Genomic DNA, 11,933 nt, shown 5'->3' on the forward strand with positions numbered 1-11,933 from the left:
AAATAAGTATGGGCACTGTGGGGGAACTTTAGGGATCATCCAGTTCTAGTGTTTTGGCATATTATAAACACAAGTAAAATAAAATAATAAATTACTCGGCTAATATGTTTCTTTTTTTCCTTTCCCGATAGATACTGAGGACCTGTCCTCAGCAGAGAGAATTTAGAAACCTGTCAATGGACTATAAGTCAAATGCCAGAACAAATTAGCAGTATGCCAGACAGAAAGATTTCCTTGTTTTCATCCTCTATTCTGACAATACATCCCCCACATTCGTTTCAGAATCAGTTTGGTATTAGAAACAATTGTGAAGGTAAATGTATCTGATCAATACTGCGACCCCACCACTCTTTCAGGTTTTGGAAAGTAACTATTTGAGCTATCCTTTAGAAGAGTGGCCCTTTTCTTTCTTTGCCCTCTTGAATTTTTCTGTTGGGTTCTTGAGTGAGGGATGGCTACTGCCAGATGACTTTTCTTTTTAAAAGTTTTTTTTCTTTTATTTTTGAGATTATATATAGTATTTATCCCTCTCCCTCTCTCCAAACCCTTAAGTATACTCCTTACTCTCAAATCCACAGCCTCCTTTTACATTAATTGTTACATACATATATGCACATGTATATACATCCCTAAATATATCTACTCAGCCCATATAATGTCACTCCTATTTATGTTTTCATGGTGTTAGGTAATCAGATAGTGGGCTTCCCTGGAGAAGATTATTTCTTCCCCTCTCAGCATTCCCTATTTCACTGGAATTCTTTTAGGGCTTCCCCAGGCCACTTTGACATTTTATTGATAACCAGATGACATTTTCCTACAGTTGCCTTTGAGAAGCTCTATGTATTTTGCTAACACCACATTTCAGACATGCTTCAGGCTTCAGTTTTATCAGTTTAGTGAGATCACATTGGTGACTTATTTAGCCTCTTTTTTTTGAGGTATCATTACACAAGTTATCTACTTATTGATTTTTTTGGTCAGTTTTTAGGGTTGCTCATCCATCATCATAAGCCAGTTTTAGATCATTTTCTCCACCTAAAATGCTTCTACACAGCTGCCCTCACCTCCAACCACAGGCAACTGCTCTATTATCTGGCTTTGTAGCTTCTTGATTTCTATGTCTCACATAAACAAACTCACAACAGATTGTATTTCATGCCTGGCTTCTTTCATCTAATAGAATGTTTTTGTAGTTCATACTTCTGTAGTATGTGTTGATTCTTAATTTCCCTCTATTGGTGAATAATATTCTGCTTCATGGAAAAGATTCCTTTTATTTATCCATTGACAGCCAATAATTTGCTTATTTCCACTTTTTGGCCATTCTAAATATTACTGTTATGAACATTCATATGAAGGTGTTTGTAAGTATATATCTCTTTTTTTACTTCTCTTGAGTAGATTCTTGGAATAGAATTGCTGGGTTACACAATAACATGTTTGACTTTTGGATAACCCATCAAACTGTTTCCCTGTGTCAGTATCATTTTACATTCCTACCAGAAGTATACCTTATATATAAGGTCCCAGTGTCTTCACATGTTTGCTGGCATCAGTATTGTGTCTTGATATTTGGGGTCTTTCCTTTGGGTGTGAAATGTTCCATAGTAATTTTTTCTTGCATTACTCTAATGATTAATTAAAGTGAACATTTATCCCCATTACATTTGGCTATTTATATGATTTTTTTGTTGAAATTTATAACCAAATCAACTAGTTATTTTAAAGGGGTAGCTTACCTTGTCTTATTATGCAATTGATAAACTTCTTATACTCTGGATATAAGTTATTTATAAAATATTTAATGGATAAATATCACCAAACCCTATGGTTTCTTTTAGTTTTCTCATTAATGTCCTTTAAGATATATACTAGCTTTAAAAGATGTAATTTAATATAAACACATAAATTAATTTTAAATCATTTTAATATCATAGAAAGAAACACCAAACACATTAGTAGTCACTTTCTATTCCTTTGTCCATTAACTAAAGGAAGCCATTATTCTATATCTAGTCTCTGGATTTGTCTGTTCTGGATACATAATGTAAGTGACATTGTGTGTAATGGATGGTCTTTTGCTATTTGGTTCTTTGTTACCACAACAATTTAAGACTCATGCAAGTCATTGTGCATATCAGTGTTTAGCTCTTTATTATGTTTAATACTTTATACAGATGTATCAGATTTTGTTTAGCCATTCATTAGTTGATAAACATTTATCATTGAATTGTTAGCTATTATGAATAATACTGATAGGGACATTTTATGTGTACTTCCCCCCCCATGAACATAAATTTCCATTTGTCTTGTTTTATGCTGGGCCATATGCCATCTTTATGTTCACCATTTTGAGGATATGCTTAATTGCTCTACTTTACAATCCTGCAACCAAGAATCATAGATTTAATCTAGGCATGGTGGTGCACACCTTTAATCTCAAAACTGGGAAAGCTGAGGCAGGCGGACCTCTGAGAGCTGAGGCCAGCCTGATCTACAAGCAAGTTTCAGGCCAGTGGGACAATAAGTAAAGAATAAAAACACAAAAAGATTTATTTTCTCTACATCTTTGTCAGTATACATATATAAACGTTCTCTCCATAGCTTCCTTCCTCCCTCCCTTCCTCCCTCCCTCGCTCCCTCCTTCACGCCCTTTCTCCCTCCATTCTTTTTTTCATTCTTTTAGTTTTTATTGTTCTTTGTTTATGTTTTTCTTTTTTTTCTCTCTCTTTTTTTTTAGAAAGAAAATTATTTTACATGTCAATCCCAGGTCCCTCTTCTTCCCTTCCTCCCCTGCCCCCCCAAACTAACACCCTACCTATCCCATACCCTTTCTGCTCTCCAGGGAAGGTGAGGCCTTCCATAGGGGGGGGTCTTCAAAGTCTGTCTTATTCCTTGGAATAGGGCCTAGGCCAAGCTGCTTGTGTCTAGCCTCAGGGAGTATCCCTCAAAAAAAATGTGGGATGGGCTCATAAATTCCATTCCTATGGTACTCTTTCTTTTCTTCCTTCCTTCCTTCCTTCCTTCTTTCTTTCTTTCTTTCTTTTTTCTTTCTTTCATTTTTGAGACAGGGTCCTTCTACATAACACTTGCTGTCCAGTACTGAGTATGCACTGGGATTAAAGACTTGCTACCATGCCTGCCCTGTAGTTTCAAGTGTGATCAGAGACCAGTTGGTCAGTGTTATTGCTTGAGATAACACTTTTGGTATCACATCTAAGACCTCTTTCCCTAACCAAACAATGAAACACTTCCTTTTGTTTTGTTCTAGACATTTTGTTGTTTTAATTCTTCCATCTAAGTCCACAGTCCATTTGCAGTTTGTGTGTGTGTGTGTGTGTGTGTGTGTGAGAGAGAGAGAGAGAGAGAGAGAGAGTTTAAAGTCTCAGCCTGTTTTATTATTTATTGCATGTAGATGTGAAATTGTTAATTTTTATAAAGGTAATTATATTGTCATGGAATTTTCTTGGCATCTTTAAAAAAATCAACTGACCAAAAATATAATTTTTCTTCTGAGCTTTTATTCTGTCCTTTGATTTATATTTGTCAGTCGTGAGTGTTCTAATCACCAAATGTGAAATAACTCTTCATTTATTTAGCAATTTTATTTCTTTGATAAATATGTATATGTGATGACTATGTTTATTCACCATACATGCCTTCTGATACTGTCAGAGGTGACATTTTCTTAATTTTATCCCTGATTGTTTATTGTTAACTTGTAGAATTATGTCATTTTCACACACTATTTTTGGTCTTCCATGTTGATATATTCATGCATTGTTCTAATTAGTTTCTTGTGGGTTTCACAAGATTGTAACTTACTTTTCTAAATGTTCCTTATTATACCCTTTTTCTATCCCTAATTTGTGTGGATTTCAATGATGTTTTGTGAATACTTTTTCCCTCTATTTATATGTACATTGGATGTGAAATAAAGCACACATTCCTGGAAAAATACACTTCATTATGGTGTGTAATTTTATTGGATTCACTTAACTACTACCTGTTGGTGGGGATTTGCATGTATGCTTGTAAGGGATAAATGTTCTACTTACACAAGGTCCTGAGTAATTGGGAAAGGCATCTACTCAGGCTAAGCATGAGAATATGTAACCAGGTCTGCTGCTGCTACCATTCATATGGCCACCTCTTCCCAGCCTATTAAAAAGGCAGGGAGGAAAGAGAAAGGGTGATTCACCAACGTTATTAGTAATCAGCCTTTGTGAAGTATAGTGACTCAAAATGCAATAAGAACAGGCTAATAAGTAAACAGATGTAATAGTGTTGCCAACTACAGTTGCCACCCAGGACTTCTATCAGTGCTCTGCCATCAGCTACACATAAAGGGCCTCTTCACTCTGCATACACATTTATATTTGAGCTCCCTTTCTTTGGGCTTCCAAGTATCTTCAATGGATATGAGCATCTCTGTAAGTTGTAAAAAGTGATATTGGGAAAACCCAAGTAACATAGTTGGGCAGCCTACTATCTGACGAAAGCAGAGGGCTTCTTGTTAAAATAATTGTGGATACCAGCTGGTGCTCAGCTGGCAAGGCTGAAAATCATAGCAAGGCTCTCAACTGGTCTAGTTGATTGTTGTGGCCATTCTGTACAGAAATCTACTTCAGAGATGGGAATGGGTACTGGTAATTTATGTGAAGATTATGGGAGAGACGTTTTCTTTCCTTGTGGCTTATAGGTGGAACACAGTAATGTTGACTAAAGCTAGATGTATTTTTCTTGTCTTTCAAGAAGCTTTTCTTAATATAGTTGATATTACTGGGTATCAAAAGAACCACAGGGACATACAACCTCTCTAGATAAATCTTGACAATGTGGGAATGTTCTGGGAGGTATCTGAAATTCTAGCTGCTTTGAACAATTAATTGAAAGCAGATTCACTTGTAGAAATTAGTGGCATGGGTAGCAGAGCTAACAATTTAGAAAATGAGTCTTAGCTTCTATTTGTTTACTGGGCACAAACCATCTACATCTGCAGAGGGAATGAAAGCAGGAGATCATTTTAGAATTAAACTTCAAACATTTGCAAATTAAAGGGTGTTTTCAAATGAAAATTTTTGCTTGTTTTCACTTGAGACAATTTACATATTGGACACGTCACATCTTCAAAATAGTTTTGTTTTATTTGGACTGTGCTCAGATGATGGAGATCAGAGGTAGTGAGGATATAGTATGAATTTGGAAACATCTTCTGAAGGAAACACACTACCTAGATGTTACTTTATCCGAGTTTCCCAGAAGCTCCCCTCCCTGATCCCTTGTGTATACAGCTAGAATTGTTCCTTTTTTATTGGTGCATCATTCTTTGCTTGAACATTTTTACCCCCTGGAACTCAGGCCAGTTAGTTTTATGTTTATCTATTGACAAACTATTGTGCTCTTGAGGCTAATACACATGTCTTATTTTTCATTTCCTAGGATCATCACATCATTCTTCTGACACCTTTCGCTAAAACCCACAAAAAATAGTTTTGTTTAGAAAGGATTCAGTGCAGTTGACCCAATTTTATGGATAACAATATACTCGTGAAGGAACACAAACTCATAAAAATGAGCTCTGAGCTTCATGGAGTGAAGACCCAAGGCGACTGAGAAATACTCTTTCTGCAAGTTTATTTAAAACAATATGTCTTGGCTTGGGTGGTGACAAGTCACACCCAACCTAGAGAAGTATTTGGGTCAAATGTAAATGACTGGCCATATTACATTCTTTACAAGTTATATCCTTCTGAGACATGGGCAGAGTAGCTGAAGGAATGGGGTGCTGTGGAATGGGAGGATTATGACTGTGAGACAGAATGAAGAAATGCTCTTAAAGGAAGATTCCAGAACTTCATTACCCAAGTATGATTTTTAATTTTACCACTTACCATGTGCCATATCATCTAGTATGTCTCAATTTTCACATCCAGAAAATGAAAATTACTCAAAAAATAGCATACAGGATAGTTTTGGAGATTTAATATCATTATTTACTCTTAAGTATTGTAATTTAAATGTGAAACATCTTCCAATGGGTCATGTGTTTGACTAGTGGTGCTGTTTTGAGAGGTTGTGAAGTCTTTAGGAAGTGGGGCCTTACTGAAGGAAGTAAGTTGCTGGTGATGGGCCTTGAGGCTTAATAGATGGATCCTACTTCCTGTCTATAGTCTAACCCCTCACTGTGGTCTCAATGTGGCATTCCTGGTACTATTCCTTCCCTGCTGCAATGGACAGTGCCATCAAACTGTAAGGCAAGACAAACCCTTTTTCCTATTAATTTATTTTTAATAGGTATTTTGTCTGAGTAACAATAAAGGTCACTAATACAAAAGGGCTTAAGAAAATGCCCCCAAATTAATAAATGCTCAATAAATATTGCTACCATTCTGTTTCATGTTCCTGCTTGAATCCTGACCATCTCCTTTGCTCTGCTATTGTTTATAAAAGTTGAGTTAGTAATTCTATTTGTTTGACTCCCAGAAAACAGAAAGAAAACATAATCAAGGTATTGAAGTAGAATTTAGAACATACATATTTTATTTAGATTATCTTTGAGTTGAATATACAGTATAGCAGGTTGCCAAACACCCCCACCTACTGTTGCTTAATTATTATGCCACATTTATTGATGCACAAGCAAACATCATTACTAGATTCGAATGGCAGGCAAAATTTTAGGACAGACTCTAGACTTCAAGGCTCCTGTGATAACCCACCCATTCTTCCAGTTATTCAGTCTTAGCAGCAGTTTTGCAAAGAAATTAACACCCTGGATTAATTGCTTTTAATATAAAGACACTATTAGAGTGGGAGACAATCTTTAATTACACAGGCTTTTTAAATGTGGTTTAGACATCAGAGTCAGGAGATTTGACATGAGTGAAATTCTCTTACTAGCTTTGAAGAGAACACCATGCCCCACTGTAGAGGTGTTTGTACCCCCCATATTTTTTGCTATCTTAATCACTATTGGACAGAATTGAAATCAATCTAGCTGTCCACCAACAGATTAATGGATAATTAAAATTTGAGTCTATATATACAAAATCATATATATGGTTTTACTTTCTTGATGGTGTTTTTGGAAAATAGTTTTAAATTTTGTGAAGTCTAACTTATCAATATTTTTTGTTTTGCAAAAGCCAGGCCTTATGTAACATTTTTTTGCTCATTTCAACTTCACTATGACTTGTGTTTTATTTCTAGAGGTTCTATAGTTTCACTTTTACATTCCAGCCCTAGGGTTCATTTAGTGGATTTTTGTGAAGGAAGGATTAAGGCTGCATTCCACATAGACATTGGTTGCCTTGGTCATCATGATTGAAGAGAGCTTACTTGAATAGACACTTGCCTTGACACTGTGTGACATGTAAAATGTGGTGTTATCTTTGGCACGTCTAATTCTTTTATTGGTCTCTGTTATTACATTTCTACTGAATGATAAGCGTTGTTCTAAAGCTCAGTTAGTCCTCGGTCAGCAGCCATTCAGGCCTTTGTTTATAAGTGTTAGCATGGCATGTATCTCTTCATGTTTTATTCATGATTTACACTTTCCATCACATTTATAATAAAAAAATTAATGTCATATACTCAGATGTAGTGATGTCTCTTGGAAGTTGGAAGATCCTAGCAATGCAAAGCTGGTGGGATGTGATTGTTGAAGTCTCACATGCTCTACGAGGATGGGGAGAGATTGTTATACACTAAGACCTTATGGGGAGGACAGAGACAGGCACAAGGATGTTTGAGAAGATCAATAGGGTCAACTGGTTTTGACTTCTACTAAGGTTAAATGTTGGAACAAAGTTTAAAATTTTCTGCTGAGGTTAAGGCTTGCTCTCTTTGAATTTCCCTTGGCTGCCAAAAGAGGGAGCTCCAGTGCTTTCTTAACATCATGGAAGAGAAGAGGTAGGGTTTTTTTGTTTGTTTGTTTTTGTTTTTGTTTGTTTGTTTGTTTGTTTGTTTTCAGCCCTCAGTGTGATGGATGCATCAAAAGGTGGAATTTCCTGTGGGTTTCTGCATCTGTTCCCATAAGTTGCTGAGTGATGCCAACTGGGCTAGGCACCAAACTATGAGTATAGTTTATCATTAGTAATTATGTCATTGAGGTCTCCCTCCCCACCACAACCACAAGTCATCATGGATCTATCCTGGATCTTTGGGCTATCCAGCCTCTGGTTTCTGGCCTCCAGGTAGTATCAGGCCTGGGTTCCCTCTGGTGGCATGGGTCTCAAGTTGCACCAGTTATTAGCAGGCCACATCCACAAGTTCTGGACCGCCATTACCCCAACACAGCTCACAGGAAGGACAGATGTCTTAGATAGGGTCACTGTGGTAGATTCCAGGGACTTACCACTCTATAGGTTTCCACATCACTGCCCCCCCCACAACCCCACAACTCCAGTGTCTCTCAGTACTCTTTCCCTCCACCCCACACCTTCTACTCTCATGGCTGATTCTTCCTGTTCCCACTCACATCTGCATCCAGTCTAATCACAAAATCCATATTTTCCCTTCCCTGGGAGATCCATGCATCATTCCTTGAGTCCTCCTTGTTACTTATCCCTTTTGGGTCTATGGATCATAGCATGATTAATTATCCTTTACTTAATAGCTAATGTTCACTTACAAGTGAGTACATACCATGTTTATGTTTCTAAGTCTGGGTTCCCTTACAGAAGCTTTTCAGTTTTATGAGGTCCCATTTATTAATTGTTGATCTTAGTCCACTCTATCAGTTTTCTGTTCAGAAAGTTGTCTCCTGTGCCAATGCGTTCAAGGCTATTCCCAACTTTCCTATCAGGCTCAGTGAATCTGGTTTTATGTTGAGGTTTTTGATCTACTTGGATTTGAGTTTTGTTCAGGGTTATGAATATGGATTTATTTGCATTCTTGTGCATGCAGACATCCAGTTAGATCAGCACTATTTGTTTAAGATGCTTCTCCCCCCATTGTATATTTCTAGCTTCTTTATAAAAAAATCAGGTGTCCATAGGTGTGTATACTTAGTCTGGCTCTTAGATTCCATTCAATTGATCAACTTGTCTGTTTTTATGCCAATACCATTTGCTGTTTTTTTTTCACTTTTTCATTTATTTATTGGCCATTGTTTTTGTACATTCCAATTCCAGTTCCCCTCCCTCCTCTCCTCCCTCTCTCCTTTCCTTTCCCCCATCCTATCTCCCATCTGCTCCTCAGAGAGGGTAAAGCCTCCCCTAGGATGTCAACTAAGTCTGTCCCATCACCTTGTTGAAGCAGGACCAAGTCCCATCCCCGTGTGTAGGTTGATCAAGGTATCTCTTTCCACAGAGAATAGGCTCCACAAAGTTAGTTTGTGCATTGTAGTTAAATCTTGGTCCCACTGCCAGTGCCTTCATATACTGCCCAAGCCATACCATTGTCACCTGTATTCAGGGGTCCTAGTTCAGTCCTATGATGGCTGCCTGGTTGACAGGACAGAGTCGGTTATCTATTACTAGCTCTTGCCAGATGATTTTGTGGGTTTCCCCATCATGGCCTTGACTCCTTTGTTCATATTATCACTTCTCCCTCACTTCAAGAGAACTACAGGAGGTTGGCCCAATGGCTATTTATAGATCTCACCATCTGCTTCCCTCTGTTTCTGGATGAGGGACCTAGCTTCTCTGGGGTTGCTGGTTGTAGATTGGTTATACTTTGCTTTATGTCTGGTATTAACTTATGAGTGAGTACATACTATATTTGTCTTTCTGGATCTGAGTTACCTCACTCAAGCTTTTTTTTCTACTTCTGTCCACTTGCTTGCAAATTTAAAGATGTCATTGTTCCTTACTGCTGAGTAGTACTCAACTGTGTGAATGTACCACATCGTCTTTATCCATACTTGAGTTGAGGGGCATCTAGATTGTTTCCAATTTCTGGCTATTATAAATAATGTTGATATCAGCACAGTTGAGCAAATGTCCTTGTAGGGGGAGTGTGTTCCTTTGGGTATATGCCCCAAAGTGGTATTGCAGGGCCTTGAGGTAGATTGATTTCTAGTTTTCTGAGAAAGCACCATACTGATTTCCACAGTAGATGTACAAGTTTGCACTCCCACCAGCAATGGAGGAGTGTTCTCCTTTCTCCACATCCTCTCCAGTATAAGCTGTCATCAGTGTTTTTGATCTTAGCCATTCTGAGTTGCATAAGAAGGTATATCAGAGTTGTTTTGATTTACACTTTGCTGATGACTAAGGATGTTGAGCATTTCCTTCAGGGTCTTTTGGCCTTTTGAGCATCTTCTGTTGAGAATTCTCTGTTTAGGTCTGTATCATAATTTTAACTGGATTTTTTTACTATTTTCATGTCTAGTTTCTAGAGTTCTTGTGCTCTATCACATGTGGGGGTGATGAAGATCTTTTCCAATTTTGTTGTCTGCCCTTTCGTCTTATTGACTGTTTCTTTTGCTTTACAGAAACTTTTCAGTTTCAGGAGGTCCCATTTATTAATTGTTGTTCTCAATGCCTGTGCTACTGGTGTTATATTTAGGAAGTGGTTTCCTGTATCAATGCATTCAAAGGTACTTTTCACTTTCTCTTTTATGAGGTTCAGTATGGATAGATTTACTTGAGGTCTTTGATCCATTTTTACTGAGTTTTGTGCATGTTGATAGATATGGATCTGTTTGGATTCTTCTCCATGTTGACAGCCAGTTTTACCAGCACCATTTTTTGAAGATGCTGAATTTTTTTCCATTTTAGCTTCTTTGTCAAAAATCAGATGTCCATAAGTGTGTGGGTTAATATCAGGTCTTTGATTCAATTCAATTGGTCTACCTGTCTGTTTTTATGCTAATATCAAGCTGCTTTCATTACTATAGCTCTATAATAGAGCTTGAAGTCAGGGATGGTGATGCCTTTATTGTACAGGGTTGTTTGTGATATCCTGCAATTTTTGTTTTTCCATATGAAATTTAGTATTGTTCTTTTGAGATCTGTGAAATATTGTAGTGGAATTTTGATGAGTAATGCGCTGAATCTGTAGATTGCTTTTGGTAGGATTGCCATTTTTTTCTTTTCAAATTTTATTTTTTCTACAACTTTTTCTCTCTTTTTTATTCTTTAATTACTACTCATATTTACATATCCATCCCCCCATTCCCTCACCCTTCCATCCTCCCATGTTCCCCACCAACCTCCCTATCCCCAAACTCCTCCCCAGTGATAGTGAGGCCCTCCACCAGGGACCTTCAAAGTCTGTCATATCATTTGGGTGAGGGCCTAGGCCCTCCTTGCTGTATCTGGGCTGCAATAGTATCCCTCCATAGGGAATGGGCTCCCAAAGTCCATTTGTGCTCTAGGGTTAAAGACTGGCTCCACAGTCAGAGGTCCCATTGACTGCCATTTTTACTATGTTTATTCAACATATCCCTGAGCACGGGAGATCTTTCCATTTTCTAATATACTCTTCAATGTCATTCTTCAAAGACTTAAAAGTTCTTGTCATATAGGTCTTTCACTTGTTTGGTTACAGTTATCCCAAGATATTTTATGTTGTTTGTGACTATTGTGAAAGGTGATGTTTCTCTGATTTCTTTCTCAGCTTGTTTGTCATCTGTATATAGGAGGGCTATTGATTTTTTTGAATTAACATTGTATTCTACTACTTTATTGGAGGTGTTTATCCACTGTAGGAATTAGCTGGTAAAATTTTTGGGATCACTTATGTATACTATCATGTCATCCACAAACAGCAAAAGTTTGACTTCTAACTTTCTAATTTCTATCCCTTTGATCTCCTTTAGTTGTCTTATTGCTGTAGCTAGGACTTCAAGTACTATATTGAATAGATATGGAGAGAGTGGACAGCCTTGTCTTGTTACTGATTTTAGTGGAATTGTTTTGAGTTTCTCTCCATTTATTTTGATGCTAGCTGTTGGCTTGCTGTATATTGCCTTTATTATG

Source organism: Cricetulus griseus, chromosome 5, assembly GCF_003668045.3.
Source record: "Cricetulus griseus strain 17A/GY chromosome 5, alternate assembly CriGri-PICRH-1.0, whole genome shotgun sequence".
Classification (NCBI taxonomy): Eukaryota; Metazoa; Chordata; class Mammalia; order Rodentia; family Cricetidae; genus Cricetulus; species Cricetulus griseus.